The 14,713-nt window shown below is 45.7% G+C and overlaps 1 protein-coding gene across 1 annotated transcript in view; it reads left to right on the top strand.

Annotated features, from left to right (window-relative positions):
• The window catches only part of LOC309445743 (uncharacterized protein), a 63,379-nt gene that overhangs the window by 3,383 nt on the left and 45,283 nt on the right, over window positions 1-14,713 (top strand). The window contains exon 3 of the mRNA XM_082064792.1: window positions 9,747-9,903. The gene's annotated coding sequence lies outside the window, so the exon portion shown is untranslated. The remainder of the gene's footprint in view (window positions 1-9,746; window positions 9,904-14,713) is intronic.

The following is a 14,713-nucleotide window of genomic DNA, read 5'->3' as shown; positions in this document are numbered from 1 at the left end:
GATGAATCGGGGCTTTCCCCAAACCCTGATGTGCTTTCAGATCAGTGTATGCTCAGAGAGAGAGGACACTTTCCGTGCTGAAAAGGAAGGATTTTTAATGGGGCAGGGAGCTTGCGAAGCACAGGGAAAGTCTGCAAGACAGTGAACAGCAGCGTTTCTCCTTCCAGAGCTTCAGCTGCAGAAGGAGTGGGAGTGTTGGATTGATCTGGGGTGTAAATGGGAAACGGCAGCTCACAGGAGTTGTTTGTTCAAGATTCTGCTGGATGTTTGGTATAGAACAGTATGTTTATCTTTGGACTTAGCTGCAAGTAAATAGGGGAATTGTTGAGAAGTTTGATAGTGGTGGTATTTAAGATTTAAGTGTTAGAATAGTGTTTTCTTTGTTGCTATAACTCCCTTACAAAAGCTCAGTGTGTCTGCCTGGCGTACGGCTGTGGGCTGTGCTTCCACTGTCTCTGTAGGGAGTTAGCAAACTGGTTCATGTTTGGGGATTACAGACTGTTTTGTTTAGTTCAACCAGTAGCAACTAGTGTATTTGTACCACTACCTCCTGAATTAGTTAAGTACCATCAACAGGGTTGTCAGGAACAAGATGAAGCAGACCGGGTGGGTTGTTCGACGTGATTTTTATTGATGATTGGATAGGTAGTGTCACATGAATTCTTTAAACAAAATCAGCATTGTAATAAATAGTAGCACTGGCTTACAGAGTGTATGAAGTTAAAACATTGTCTAAGACATGTTTTACAGCTGTGCAGGACTTTTTTTTTAGATCATCATATGAAGAGAAAATCTTTGGTTTTCACATGAAAGCAAAATTGTTGGATTTTCAAGTTGTACTTATTTAATTAGTGCAATGGCTGTCTTTGCTGTGAAACCAATATTCTAGTAACATTTAGGTACATACATCCCAATCAAATGTTAGTCTAGCAGGATTCAGTTCCTGTTGGTCTTGCTGCTGTTGCCCTTTGTGACATCTTAATGCTTTTTTACATTGTTGTAGTTACAGCTTGGTACCATCATGCAGGCAGCTTGAAAGATTCATTTACTGTGTCTTCAGGGTGTGCAACCCATTGCTACTGATTAGACTAAACTCAGAGTACTAGAATGTATCTGTTATTTTAGCAGACCTGAGCAAATAACTTGTAGTATTTTTGAAGACAAAAGTGTAATTTGAAGAATCATTGGAGTTATTAGGAAAGGTAATACCCACATGAGCAATTTTCCTGTGATCTTTAAGCCAATTTGATTTTAAAGATGATTTAAAAGAAGTTCCCCTCACCACTTGCAGCGGAATATGCCTCTATATTTCAGACACATCCCAGGCTCTTAGCATTGGTTCTGATAATCAGCATTAACAATTAGTATCTTTCATCAAAGAGAGACTGTGAAGAGAGAAGCAAACAGCTGGCAGGTGTATTTCAACCCCTGATGCTGCACGTGGGTCATATCTGATAATCTCTCCCATATAACCCCAAGCTGATTCCTGCTGTAAGAGATGCAGCAACCATGTGAGGAATCACCTGCATCTTGCCCTTACTGATCATTATAAATGCGAAGCCCAGGAGGCTGTTTTGTTTGGAAACCAGTGCTAATTTTTCTGTTGTGCAGTGCACAGATTTGTAAAACTTACTTCCACAATGTCTGGGTAAAAGGGTTGAAGGTCACTTAGTTTAGCTACTGAACAGATCTCTCCCAGATTCTTCTGTAACCAGTCTTTGGTCCCACTTGTTCCATCCTGGCAAGCGGATCCTGTAACCAAAATAGATCCGAGGAGTTAAAAGCCACAATGTATACTGGAGGAGGCATCTAGGCATTCTTCACGTGACTGATTAAATATCAGCTAACATGGCTCATCTTCTTCCCACTGCAGCTGCAGGGGCTGATCTTCTGCACTCTGATTCACTCCCAGACCGGGGAAATGGTTACACCAAATGCAAGTCCTATTTCTCTGCCTGTATCCTATTCGTTCTGTACCATCCCTCCTTACACCAGTGTTCTTTGTAGCTTCCCAAGCAGAAGGAATTGCCCTTTTTCATAGAGTTGTGAACTTCCTGGGGTTGTAATGAATAGCAGAAGTGACTGAATCTCCGTGTTGAAAAGATGTATGATTGTTAGGCGTAAAAATCTGAAATGTTTGGAATACGGAAGATGCTTCATACAAATACTAGTGCTTCACTGGGAACTTCTGTATGGCACCTTACCTGAGTCTGTGAACTGGGCTGTCAAATAGGCCTTTTGAAATGCATATATATCGTGTTTCTTCCTTGCTGACAAAGCTGGGTAGACGCCATCAATTGCTGCAATGCTGGGGAACAACCCAAATAACAGATTATTTCCATGAGATGTGTAGTGGGGTGAAGAGGACTTCTTAATGCTGATAAACCAAAGGTGGCAAGTTTTGGTAGCTGGCTTATCATATATGGGTAATCAGTTTTGTTTTCTGCTGGGCAACTTGATTTATGGTGTGCTTGACAATAAGGATTAATATTTGGTGTCTGTTTACAAGAAATTTCCCCCTTTACAGCAGACTCACCAACTGGTTTTGGTTATACCAAATGACAAATGTGAAGGTATAATGCAGCTCTTGCCAGATCAATAACTAGTGATGCATGATCAATAACTCGTGATGCAAGAGCGACTGCCCTTGTAGCAACACGAAGCTGAAGCGGCTGCAGGTACTTACAGCGCCTGGTAGTGCGGGCAGGGTGTCCTGTGTGGCAGCAGCTCCAGCACCGTCGTGTTCACCTGCGGGAGCAGAACGCGCAGTCTCTGCAGCCACATGGATGTGTCTTCCAGGGACATGTCGGGGATTTGTGGGAAGATGATCTTGGCCGACATCATTAGCATCGCTTCTCGAGCTTTAGCACTTCCCAGGACATGAGGGCTCTGAGGAAGGAGGATGAAATTGAAGCAGGTGGTGAGCAGAGCTGTTAGAAAGCCTTCAATATTGAAGCTAAGCAGAAAAAGTGATAAAGAGAAAACTGGCAAAGTACCCACTGTTGCTTGTCTTTGCTCTCTCCTCCCCTTCCTTCCTCTCTGTTTAACAATAAATATTGGAAATATGACCTGACTGTGGCCTTGTTGGGGAGTTGACCTTGGCAATTCGGGTTTTCTTTTGTCAGCAGAGTTGGACAGAAAAACAAGCCAGGTGCTTGAATTTCCTTTCCCTTACACTCCCACACGGTTTTTGTTGTAGTGGTTGGCAGGGTGATCACGCTGTGTCTGAGCCCAGCCTGGGGCATGCTCAGGATTCTCAGCTCAGGGTTCATTTGTTGTATGAACAGCCTCAACCCAGTAGGACCAGGGCAAGCAGCAGAGTCTCTCTCTTGCTTGCTCACACAAATGTTTTAATGGATGTTAACAATTTTAGGGGGCTGGTTTGGAACCTTCCTAAGTCACTAGACTACCACAGATGTGTGGTAGAGAAACCCTTGCTGTTTACATCCCAGCTCTAGGTTGGAGTGGTGGGTGTGCTTCCCAAAGTTCCTCTGAGGAAGAACCTTTTATACTGTTTTGTGTACAGAAGTTAAACCAGAGTAAGGGCTGGACAGAGATCAAGATCATACTGAAGCAGGAGGAACTCCTTTCAGGCTTATCTTCCGCATTTACTTTATGTCTGGCCATCAAAATCCCTGAGCTGCAAGCCTGAAAGTTCTCTGACCTGTTCTGCTTCCCCAGGGCTTGGTTGTCACAGACACTTGGGTTCCTCACCTTTAGGACAAGAGCATTGAAGTCCTTTAGGAAGGCACTGAGGTACTGGAGAGGCTCCTTCTTGTCCCCAATGACCTTCAGGACCTTCTGGATAGCTGAGGGGCTGTAGATGGTTTTGCTCTGAGCAGTCAGCTGGGCCAGGGCCTCGGCTGAGAAAAGGTCCAGGGAGTCGTGCTGGAGAAGACAGAGCACAGGGTGAGGCCTGGAGACCAAGCCCCAGCGGTCTCCTGCGCATCTGTCCCAACTGAGCCTTGACGTATGAGGGACATCAACTTCTGTCTGGACATGATTTCAGACAATGAGCAGTGCAGTGTTTACTGGGATTAAATTTAATAATAGCTGCTCTCTGCTGCTAGACAGGTGATTTGTGAGAATGTTCTCAGCAGACCATTTATAATTTAATATACGCTCTTCATGTGTCATACCAGCCACTGCTGTTTGGAGCTTGTCATTGAAATCCTTGTCTTCCTATGGAATTTATATTCTCTTGATGTGATGTTGTCTCCTAGAGGCAGTGTTTTGACACTGTTTTAGCATTAAAACTTAACAAGAATAAACTTAATGAAAAAAAAATAGGAGCACATAGGAGAAAGCGCGCAACACAAATAACAAGCTAATCCTGTTGAACTCTGTTCCTGTCAGCTTCTTTCATGGCTAAGAATAAAATGCCAGATATTTAATATCTAGTCCTTACCCCATGGAAATTGCGCTTCAGTGTTGCAAAATCTGAGTATGATCCAAAGGCAGCGAATAAACCAAAATACCGCAGCAACCATTCCCTGTCCGCTGCAGCGCCCTGTGTGCAGGCAGAGCCTACAGAAGGAAAAGCAGAGCTCAGAAGATGCGTAATGTCTTTCACTGGATCACTGAGGCGTGCCATACTGTGAGTCGCCATTAGCAGTGAAATATGTATTATAGTTCATGTTACGAGCTTCCTGTGAGATCCAGTTGCTATCAGACAGGGGGTGGGGGAATCCTGTAGCCTTTGAGCACAGTGGGGTTGCCAGATTCCTGCAACACCAGCATGCTCCAGTCTCATTCTTGATACAGCAGCTGCTTTTTCACCTCAGCTCTCTGTGCTGAGAGAAGTTTCAGTCCCCGGAGAGGAGGGTGGTACCTTTCTGAGACCACTGCGAGCCGAAGGGCTGAGCAGCCGTCTGAGGAGTGATCTCCATTAGGAATTAGCAGGAGATTCAGCACATTTATCCCCCAGGGAAGCAGCTTATCCAAAGGTAGAGACAATTCTCTGTCTACCAGCTTCAGGGGACCCTGAAGACCTAGCATCGGTTAGGCACTGAATTGTCAGGTTGCTAAAATGATAAAATTACTCTTTCCCACAGAAAGAACAGGTCTGCATGTCACCTGAACTCAAGAACATTTATGAGGTGTCTGAATCTTTTCACCTGCATACCTGGAGACAAACAAGGCCCAGACATTTGTTACCTGAGTTCTGCAGCTGGAAGTGAAGAACTCTATTGATGAAGGAGTAGATGTGCTCTGGATTCTCGTAGGGCCCTTGGGCTTCATGTTCATTCAGGATCTTCACTCTGCAGGACAAGGACAGTCAGGGTAAGCCAGCCACAACCAAATAATGCACAGCCACTGGGACAGGACCTGCAGAGCTCTCTGACAGTGAGCAGAGAGGTGTTAGGGCTGCATTCAGGAGATGTTTCCACTCCATGGATGGTGGGGAACAGACTCATCCATCAGAGTGTGACCAAATCTGCTTCTTCAGGGGATTAGGCTCTTTGGTTGGTTTTATGTGGGTTTGCAGGTGTATGGGAGTGAAACAGAGTCTCTGAGAGTCTTCTGTTTGTGGCCTGAAATGTGAAACTGCAGTGGCAGCTGAGTAAGATCATATGATATTCACCAGATGAGAATCTCAGGTTTGGCACTGTTTTTTTTGGGATAGTGGAAGCTGCTCTCCCTGCCCAGTGGTTGGGCTCCCATCTTTACAGGCAAAGAGAGAAGAAGAGTGTCACTGAAATAATGCACTTGATACCTACATGGCTGCAAGAGAGTCACATGTCATGTCACTGGGTAAGAAGCCGAGATTTTGTGCGTTGAGGCCGCTGAGGAAGAGGCTGAGCCTTCTCCCAAACCAGGCAATGTAGTCCTCAGTTGAGAAGAGCTCGAATACTGTGCCTAAGTGACAGAAGATCTGCCCCAGGATGAATTGTCTCACGTCACCATGAGGAAGCTGAGATAGATGATGCTTCAACCAAAAGAAAAAGACATCATTGAAAATGTGCATTTGAGTTAATATTAGGGGCAGGACTGGTAGAAATGGGTCAAGCTGAGGACCAAGAAGTTATCCTCCAGGTTGGGACCCAGACTATTTCCTACACCTGGAACCCCATCTCCCACATTAGTATGCAGTTCATGTCTAAATGGTTTTATTCCAGCCTCTTGAATAAGGAGGTGAAGTTGGTACCTGCTTTGCAGCTGCATTGAATGCGTCCATGAAATCCTCGAGGTTGTGAGAGCTCAGGGAGCTGAAGACCTTGCCTGCTTTGTCCACGTCCCGCAGGACGTCGCTGGCCAGTGTGTAAGTTGCCAGCTGCTTGGGGCTGAGTCCGGCCACAGCATCGAGCTGTGAAAACAAACGTTAAAATCACTGGCTTTGCCTCATGGCAACAAATACTTTCTACCCGTGAAAGGCTGTCGGGCCGGATTCGGGGCTTGTGCTGGGTTCTGTCTTGCAGAGTCACTTACAGAGCTGAAATCCTTGTTCATGTCAGTCAGGTCTTCATACGTAGCCAGGGAGCTGAAGGAGCGCAGGTTTGTTTGTAGCCATCCCAAGCTTCCTCTGGTGTTCTCAACGCACGGGCCGCCTTTTAAACAAAGCATAATTCAAGGGTGATGCAACCAGCTGTTCAGTCCTGTGGTTCTTCTGTGGGAACAGTATGACTGTGCTGATACAGGAGAATGTTAAATAGGGGAGATTCTTGGATATTGTGGCAATGGCAGCTGGAATGGTACCAGTGATAGTCCAGTTCTCAGATGGTGAGGGGTAGTCACTGACACTTGTCCTGACTCAGGGAGGAACACAGCTACTCTTTCAGACACTTTTGTTCTCCTTTTCTGCTTGCTATAGAGCAAAAAGCAGACGACATCTTCCAGTTTTAGCTGGATTGTCTTTTTTATGGGAAAATGGCCAGCATCCTGTAATTTTGTGTGTTACTGCTTCTGACAGAGACACAGGGAAGTTGAAGGAGAGAGAGAGTGCAGGGCACCTTCAGCGTACCTCCTTGAGAAGCCTTCGCAGACAGGTAGCTCTTTGCAAAGCTGTAAACATCCTGGCGGCTCGCAGGGGACATCTGCTGAAAGCTGCCGTCTAAGCCGCTCATTCTACAGGAGAAAGGAAAGCAGGTTTGTTATAGCAGGAAAGCCTTGGCTTTGGTGACTGAACTCACCACAAGCTTGCACACGAGAACTCTGCAATCTACGGCCTTTTTTTCTCAGTGGTAACCAAACTTCTTTCTTCAGATTGATTTGCATTATAACTATTATTTATGCTAAATCTATAGTTGGATAGAGATGACACAGCACTGTTCAGAAACTGGAGCTGAGAGAGAGTGAAGCTGTTGGGGATGAAAACAGAAGGAAGGCTAAATCTGGGATTTTAAGAGCCCCAATAGAATTTTGTTTCTGTATTTAGACAGGATCAAGCAGGGTGATGGGAATTCTCTTGCTTTGTGCAAAAGCTGAAGTGAAAGTAAAAGCTGAAGTGAATGCAGGCAATGAAGTACTCACATAATTTGGTATATGCCACAAGGTATGTTCCTTGGGATAGCTGCAAGGGCAGAGGCATTTATGCTGCCCAGCCATAAACTGAGCTTGTTCTGGAACCAGTCCTTGTACTGGGTGACGCTAAAAGTAGGGAATTGGCCTTGGAGTTTGTGAAAGATGGCACTGAACATGGCATCTCGAACTTGCACGTTTGCCAGGGATGTTATGCCTTGCTGCAAAACAAAGCAAGAACACGGATCAGCTGTGAGCAGAAACTGTTTCTCAGTTTTTGCTGTGGCAAGAACGTGGGTGTGTGTGTAATAAAGCATTTGACAGGGGAACCAGCTCTGGGAAGATATTCTCTAGGTCCATATGGGCTGAAGCCTGGTAGTTTCTGCAAGATGCTGTTCTCGCAGTTCTCTGTACTAAACCAACATTCCTGTGAGCAGGCATTTCCCGGCAAATCCAGAGCGTGGGGCTGTATCTTACCTGAGAAGCTCTGGCCACAAACTCAGCGACAAACGCAGAGATGTCCAGAGCTGGCTTGCTCTCCAGGGAGACCAGGAGGGTTTCAACCATGCTGGGATCATCCAGGATGCCAGAGTCAAAAAATACGTGGGCGAGCTGGGTAGCGGTGAGATTGTCCCTTATGCTGAACTGCAAAACCAATGGGATGTGATCAGAGGGAAGTAAAGTATTGCTGACAAGCAGAGACCTAAGCCAGAGAGCTGGCTGGATTCCCCGCGCTGGGAAGAAGAGCTCTACCGTGGCTGAGTGATGTCCATTTACCGGATTAGATCATTTAGGAGTGTGCTCAGCCTTGTGCATGCAGGGAGCTGGAGCAGAGCAGGTTGTTAAACCTGAGCAAAAGCAAAGCTCTCAGGTTTGAGTCAGAAAACAAACTAACCCCACTGAAATGTGTCATTAATCGGGTGAAATCTTCATAACGAGCATTGGCTGCAAATGTCCCCAAGTTCTTTTGCAGCCACTCCAGACTCGTTTCCTGGCCCAAAGCACATGCGGAACCTGCAGCACAGGAGAACAAGAGAGTGTCACTTTCCTTCCCTCGCGGTTTGCCAGAATGCGCAGGAACGTTGGAAACCCATTTTAGATTTTGGCTCAAGTTACCTGTGGTGGTGTGTTGGCTTTCAAGGAAGGTCAGCAAAGCGCTGGAGATGTCTTGCTGATTCACGGGCAACAGGGCCGTGTACACCTGGCTCAACGAGGACACACTGTGGAGGGAAATCACATGGAAAAGATTTAATTCCTGCTGTCCAGCTGGTGCCATGATGCTATAGAAGGGAGAGATGTTACTCCAGCTTGAATAGTTTCACAAAATGAAACAGGGGAAGAGAAAGGGAAAGCTTTCTCATTATGAAATGGCATGTTGCTTCACTTCTTCATGGCTGTGATCTGTATGTGAAAGACAGGACCGCCAAGGGCGTTTGAGAGGATCTGTGCCGTGGGGCAGGATTAGCTCTGTGCAGGTGTTTGTCTTGGCTGTTGTCAGAAATCCTTAGAGACTGTGGTAGTACAGCCTCCCCTAGTGATCCCTGTGTGTGCTTCCTCGGTGTTAACCCCCTGAACGGCTCATGAATGGGTAATTAGCCTCACTCCCTGTGTTACCAGATTAATTTCAGAGTATTTCCTGAGTAGCCAATGTGAACTGCTAGATCTGAACCATTTGCTATAGATACCCAAGTCCTGTACATATGCAAACAGCAGAGCTGGGCCGTGCCAGCCCCTGAGAATACTGTTGCACCAGAAAAGGCAAATTCAAAACCAGATTGGGAATCTCTGTTCTGGGCCCAGATGTTTTCCTGCATCTTTCCTGGGTCCGAGCAGGGTGTTGTTGGCACCATGGTCTGCCCTGCTCTGCGTGGCCCAGACGTGACTGTCTGTGCCGTTTCCTTCCAGTGCTGCCCTTTGGAGTTTATTTCTCCGCTTAATCTGTTTTATTAGACAGGATATTTCCTCTCATCTCTTTCTGATATTTTTTTCATCTTACTGCACTCAGTTGCACTGTTCTACAAACAGGTAAAATCTATTTAATAGAAATTATAATTGACTTTGTGCTGTATGAGCAAATGTTTTTTTACTTGCATTTGCACAGTTTTACTCAAAGGGAAGATCTGGCCCTGGCTATTTTGTTTGCCTGATGGAGCATTTCTCTATATTATGTTGTCTTGCTCAACGTTCTTTAGCACTGTTGTGCCCCAACAATTCCTTCCTCTTTCCTCACAATCCCCCTTTTTTATTTCACATACAGTAAAGAGGACACTTCCCTTGTGTACTTACAGAACTTGGAAACTGTCACAACCAGAGATGTGGGACAGGAAGAGTTTGGTGTCTTCCTTGCCAGCACTTGGCAGTAGCAGAGAAAGTCTTGCAAGCAAACGAGTCCATTCAGCAGGGCCGAAAGCTGGGAATTCTGCCTCAATGTCTCCTGTGAACTGGGTGAGCATCTTCTTCCTCACATCCTTATTATTAATGGTGGTTATTCCCAGCTGGAAGAGAGAGGTGATGAGCATCAGGGAGAAGGCAGGATTAAAATGGGACCTCAGTGCAAAGCTACAAGGAATAGCATTGTAGAAAACAACTCTGAGCGAGTCCCAGAGAAGGGAAGATGCATCTTAGGGGTGTCCTGTGAAGCTGCCATGCAGGCAGCCAGCACCAAGGGACAGCTGGCAGTGTCAGCAGTGTCCCTGATGGCACAGGGATGCTCTGCCATGCCGGGCTCCCTGAGAGTGCTGTCTGCAGGCTGACCATTCAAGCACAGGTGAGACGTGGCTGTGAGGATCAGCTGCCTCCACTGAACCGCAGATCATGAGGTTCAGTAGTTCTGCTTGTGCAACCTCCGTGTTTCCACGAGCACTGGAGTGTCACACAGCCGTTCAGTCCTGGGCACTGGTGTTGGAATACTTTGGGCCAGGTTTTACATGATATGCTTTGTTGCAGTGATTCAGACTTTGAGACCAAAGCTTAGAAACCATTTTTGAGATTGTCTTTAAGATTCTGGATAGCTGAAGTCCAAACTGCAAGGGTTTACACTGGACTTAGAGTGTTAGCACCCCTACCTGGGCTGCCTCTCTGTTGAACTGGTCTAAATACTGATAGATTTCCTCTGATGGTTTCGTGTGCAGTTTTGCAAGGATTGGACACATCTCATCTTCCTCATTAATGGCACCAGCTGAAAGCGTCAGGGATGCTAGTTGTGGTGGGGATAACTTGTCCAAGACATCTACCTGTGGAAAGAGGCACAAAGCAGACGACAACCTTTTTAATCACCTGTAAATGCCACTGTTCCCACAAAGACTCAGGACAAATCTGCACGGCTGGAATTTCAACAGGACACTACACATCCTTTTTCCATCAGGATGTGTAGTGTCCCATCTCCTGTGGCCCTGCAAGTGCCACTAGGCAGTGAAAAGCAGTAAAAATGTTTGTGATAATTGAACATTAATGCCAGAGTATTTTTTAACAAAAACGTTTGTCCCATGCTGTGTGGAATGTAAAGCTTTGCAAACCCTGGCAAGGTAGCGTGTTTCATGGTAGAACACCACCACGTTCTCATGGTGAATGGTAGTGAAAAATAAACTAAAAATACTTACTCCAACGAAGTGTTTGTTCCAAGTGATCAAGTCCTGATACTCAGCATATTTGCTGAAGTTTCCAAGATTTACTTCCAGCCAGTTCTGAGTGTTTTGGGTTGCGCTGCCGCATGCAACACCTGGAAAAATAACGACACTGGGAATGCTGGGGACTGCGTAGTGCTGCCTGACATTCTGACTGGGAACCCCAAGCACTAGAAAATTCCATTAAACCTTTGCAGATAGCAGAATAACTTCACATTTGTATGAGAGAGACCATAATCTTCATTATTAGGTAATAACATTTTTTGTGCTGTAGTCTAAATTTGGACTTTTTATCTTTAACAGTGTTGGGCAACCTAATGTAGCTGGCTATGGTTAAACGTACTAGCCAGCCATCCATCCAAAATACTGGAGGAGCTGTGAGAATCCATCAATAAGAGGAAAAGGAGCAACAATGTAAGTATTTCCTTTCTTTCCCTTTCTTGTCATCAAGAGCATCTCAGACATTCCTACAGGAATCTGCTGCTTCTCAAGCTGGAAAGCTTTCAAAGGACATCCCCAAATTAAGACTTTTTATGCCATTACCTGATTTCACTTTTGATGTCAAGAAGGTTTTACAGAATCCAAAAACGTGGGGAATATTTTCTACGGGGATGTCAGCATAGATTTTGTTGAAACCCTTCAACCTGCAGAAGGGAATGTCAGGATGGTCATGGGAAGTAATTTTAATTTTCCAACAACAAAAACTTTTCATTAGAAAGAATTCAACAGCTTTCATCATTATGTGTTATTGCAAGACCTTATCAGAGATGTTCTTAAGAAGCAACTGCAAAGTGTTTTCAGATCAGACTGAACATAGCCTACCTATGTGAAAATCATATACAGTGTAGGGAAGTAGAAATACTCAGTTAAGATAAATGTGTGTGGAATGGATGACTCACATTTGCTGATAGGAATCACATGAAATATTGACAGGTATCTCTGCAACAATCGTCTCATTCACGGCGTGCAGCACGTTTTGTAGAGTATCTTGAAACCAGTCAGCGAAGCCACCAGCTTTCATTTGGGGAAAACCGGGAGCTATTTTATGCAAGGCCGTGCTTAGCAGGAGATAGGCAAGGTTGCTCTTCCGAAGCTCCACCTGCAATCACACAACAGCTTTTCAGTATAGTTGACGTGTAATTTATCATGCTGAGCTTTCCTCGGTACTCTTCAGGGTTATTTCGTATCTCTCCCTTCATTTGCCTAGTGCTTGTTGTAGGTCTGTTTTCCTGAGCGATACTCAGCTATGCTGACCGTTCCCATTGCATCCTGCCATGGCTCATATAGACCCTTGGAGCAAGAACCGCTTGGTGTCTGGAGACCAGCGATTGCTACAGCCCCAGGCCTTACGGCACAGCTGGGCAAGGGCTCAGCTACAGCCTTGTCTCAGGTAGGTTTCCCACTGAGGTCTGAATGGGGCTGCAGGATGAGCCCCTCTTTTCAGGGCTGGGGTTTGAGTATCAAACATCAGCGGGTGTTGATTCAAGGAGCTGCAGCACTTGGGTGCAGAAGCTTTGGAGCACAATAAGGGAAGTTACCGGTGCCACGTTGTTTAGCGTGGCAAAGAACTTGGCGAGATCTGCTGGTGTGCGAAGGTTGTCCAGGATGGGAATCACCCTTGTTTCATCAACCAGAGCCCCTGTTTCCAGCATTAGTTGTGCCAGCTGAGCTGGTGACAGGTTTTCCAGAGCTGACATCTGAAAAGAAACATAGAAACACCTGGATATTTATAACAGGCGTCAGCGGCAGTGCTGTGGCCAGAAGTTACGGATCAGCTGTATTTATGTAGAAAGGAGCTGACAGCGCTCAGATGGAGCAAACTTCAGTGTGTGACCTACCCCGTTGAAGTTCGGGTTGAGTGAAGAGAAGTCGTGCAGAGTGGTGAAGGCACTGAAATAGCCGTAGTTGACAGCAATCCATGTGCTGCTGTTTGCGTTTGGGGAACAGGTGACACCTGAAATGCAGAAGAACCCCCAGTCAGCAGTTTCCTGAGCTGATAGTCAGCCTGGAAACACAAGTCCTGTCCAGTGATGGGACAGGAGGAACATCCAATGCACCTCAGCTGGTTTCAGCAGGGTGGTGGAGCAAGGGGAGCACACACAGTACATCAGAAAGCATCTTCTTGTCTATTGCTTTATTTGTGTTAGGACTCTTAGATCACTGGAGCATCCAGAGACTTAACGTGTAAAATTAATTGCAACAACAAAATCCTGGTGGACTTCACAGAGGGTCTACACAATTCCCTTTTTGCAGCTGAAACACTCTGCTTGTGCATAGTTTTTTGGGTTAGAAGATTGCAAGCCAGGAAGGATTTGCCAATCAGCAAGATTAAATTCTACAGTGGGAGAAGAAGAAGGGCTCTTGAGTAGTGTGTGTTTTTATACCTTGAGTGTTCCGGTAGGTCTCCAGAAAGTTGTGTATTCTGTCACAGATGGAGAGTCTCTGCTCGTGGGTGTAATGCTCGTACACTCTGCCCATTGCTCGCACGCTGTATCGACACAAGAACAGAAGCAGGTTATGGACTAAACATCTGCAGAGGGCACTTTCCCTTTGGGGGAGAAAGTCAGGTTCATAGGAAACATGAGCTGAAAGTACTAGTGGCAGTAAAACTGAAATGTTTTACTTGGTCTAAATCAAACTGTTCTTTTCCTCCTTATTCCCTTGGTAATGTCTTGGAAAGTAAAATGATGGTATTCTCAGACACTTGATGCTAATCTGATGAATGGTCTTGGTTGATGCAAAGCTGTTGTGAAGCTCAGTGCACTAAAAGCAGTAAATATCAGATACTCTGGGGAAAGCAGCACTGTTGGTTTGACAAGACAGCAAGAGCTCGGGCACCCTTAGGAAAGGCAGTTGCTCGGGACTCACAGGGCTTGGTGGGACTGGCAGTCGATATCCAGCGGCAGGAGCTGCAGATATTTGGTGTTCATCGCTGGCAGGAACAGCTGCAGTTCCGAACCAAACCAGAAGGCGTATTCGTGGGCTGTAAATGTGCTGAGCGGTAAAGATTTAAAAAGCAAATCGAAGAGCAGCTCACGAATCCGGGGGTCAGGAAGGACAGTGAGATTCCTCTGCAAACACAACCAGCACATCAAAATTGATTTTAGCAGTTGCCAATCTAGAGCCCAAGGTTTACCTTGGTGTAAGAAGAAGAGTTTGTCTCCATTGTGGCATTTTTAGTATTTCTGCGACTTGTAACAGGATGCTGTTCTCTGAGGTGGGAGCTTTTACCGTACCTGTTCTGCTACAGCATTCAGCGCCTTAATGAATTCAGTGAGCTCCTCAAAGGAGCGTTTCTCCATCTCCAGCAAAATCTGGACAGCGAGGCGTTCCCTCTTAAATGCATTTGTGAGCACCGTCATCTCTCCTATTTGTCTGGCAGACAGAAGGTCAAGAACTTCATACTAACAAGAAAAACACAGAAGAAAGAATATGGACTTAGAAAGTCATTTGCTTGTGCGCTAATTGTTCTCCTGATATCTTTGGTGAGGATGTTCCCTTGGGGATAATATGGAAGAGGATGATACCTCCTCAAAGTTCAGCTTGTGCAAAACATTCAAAACTTATGATACCTTTTACATTGCTGAGTGTGGAGACCTTGTAAGAAAAGGCTCTTTGTGAGTCATGGGTTT

The sequence above is a fragment of the Streptopelia decaocto genome (genome assembly GCF_964273445.1).
Source record: "Streptopelia decaocto genome assembly, chromosome: 13".
NCBI classification, from domain to species: domain Eukaryota; kingdom Metazoa; phylum Chordata; class Aves; order Columbiformes; family Columbidae; genus Streptopelia; species Streptopelia decaocto.
This window is presented reverse-complemented; position numbering and strand designations above follow the sequence as displayed.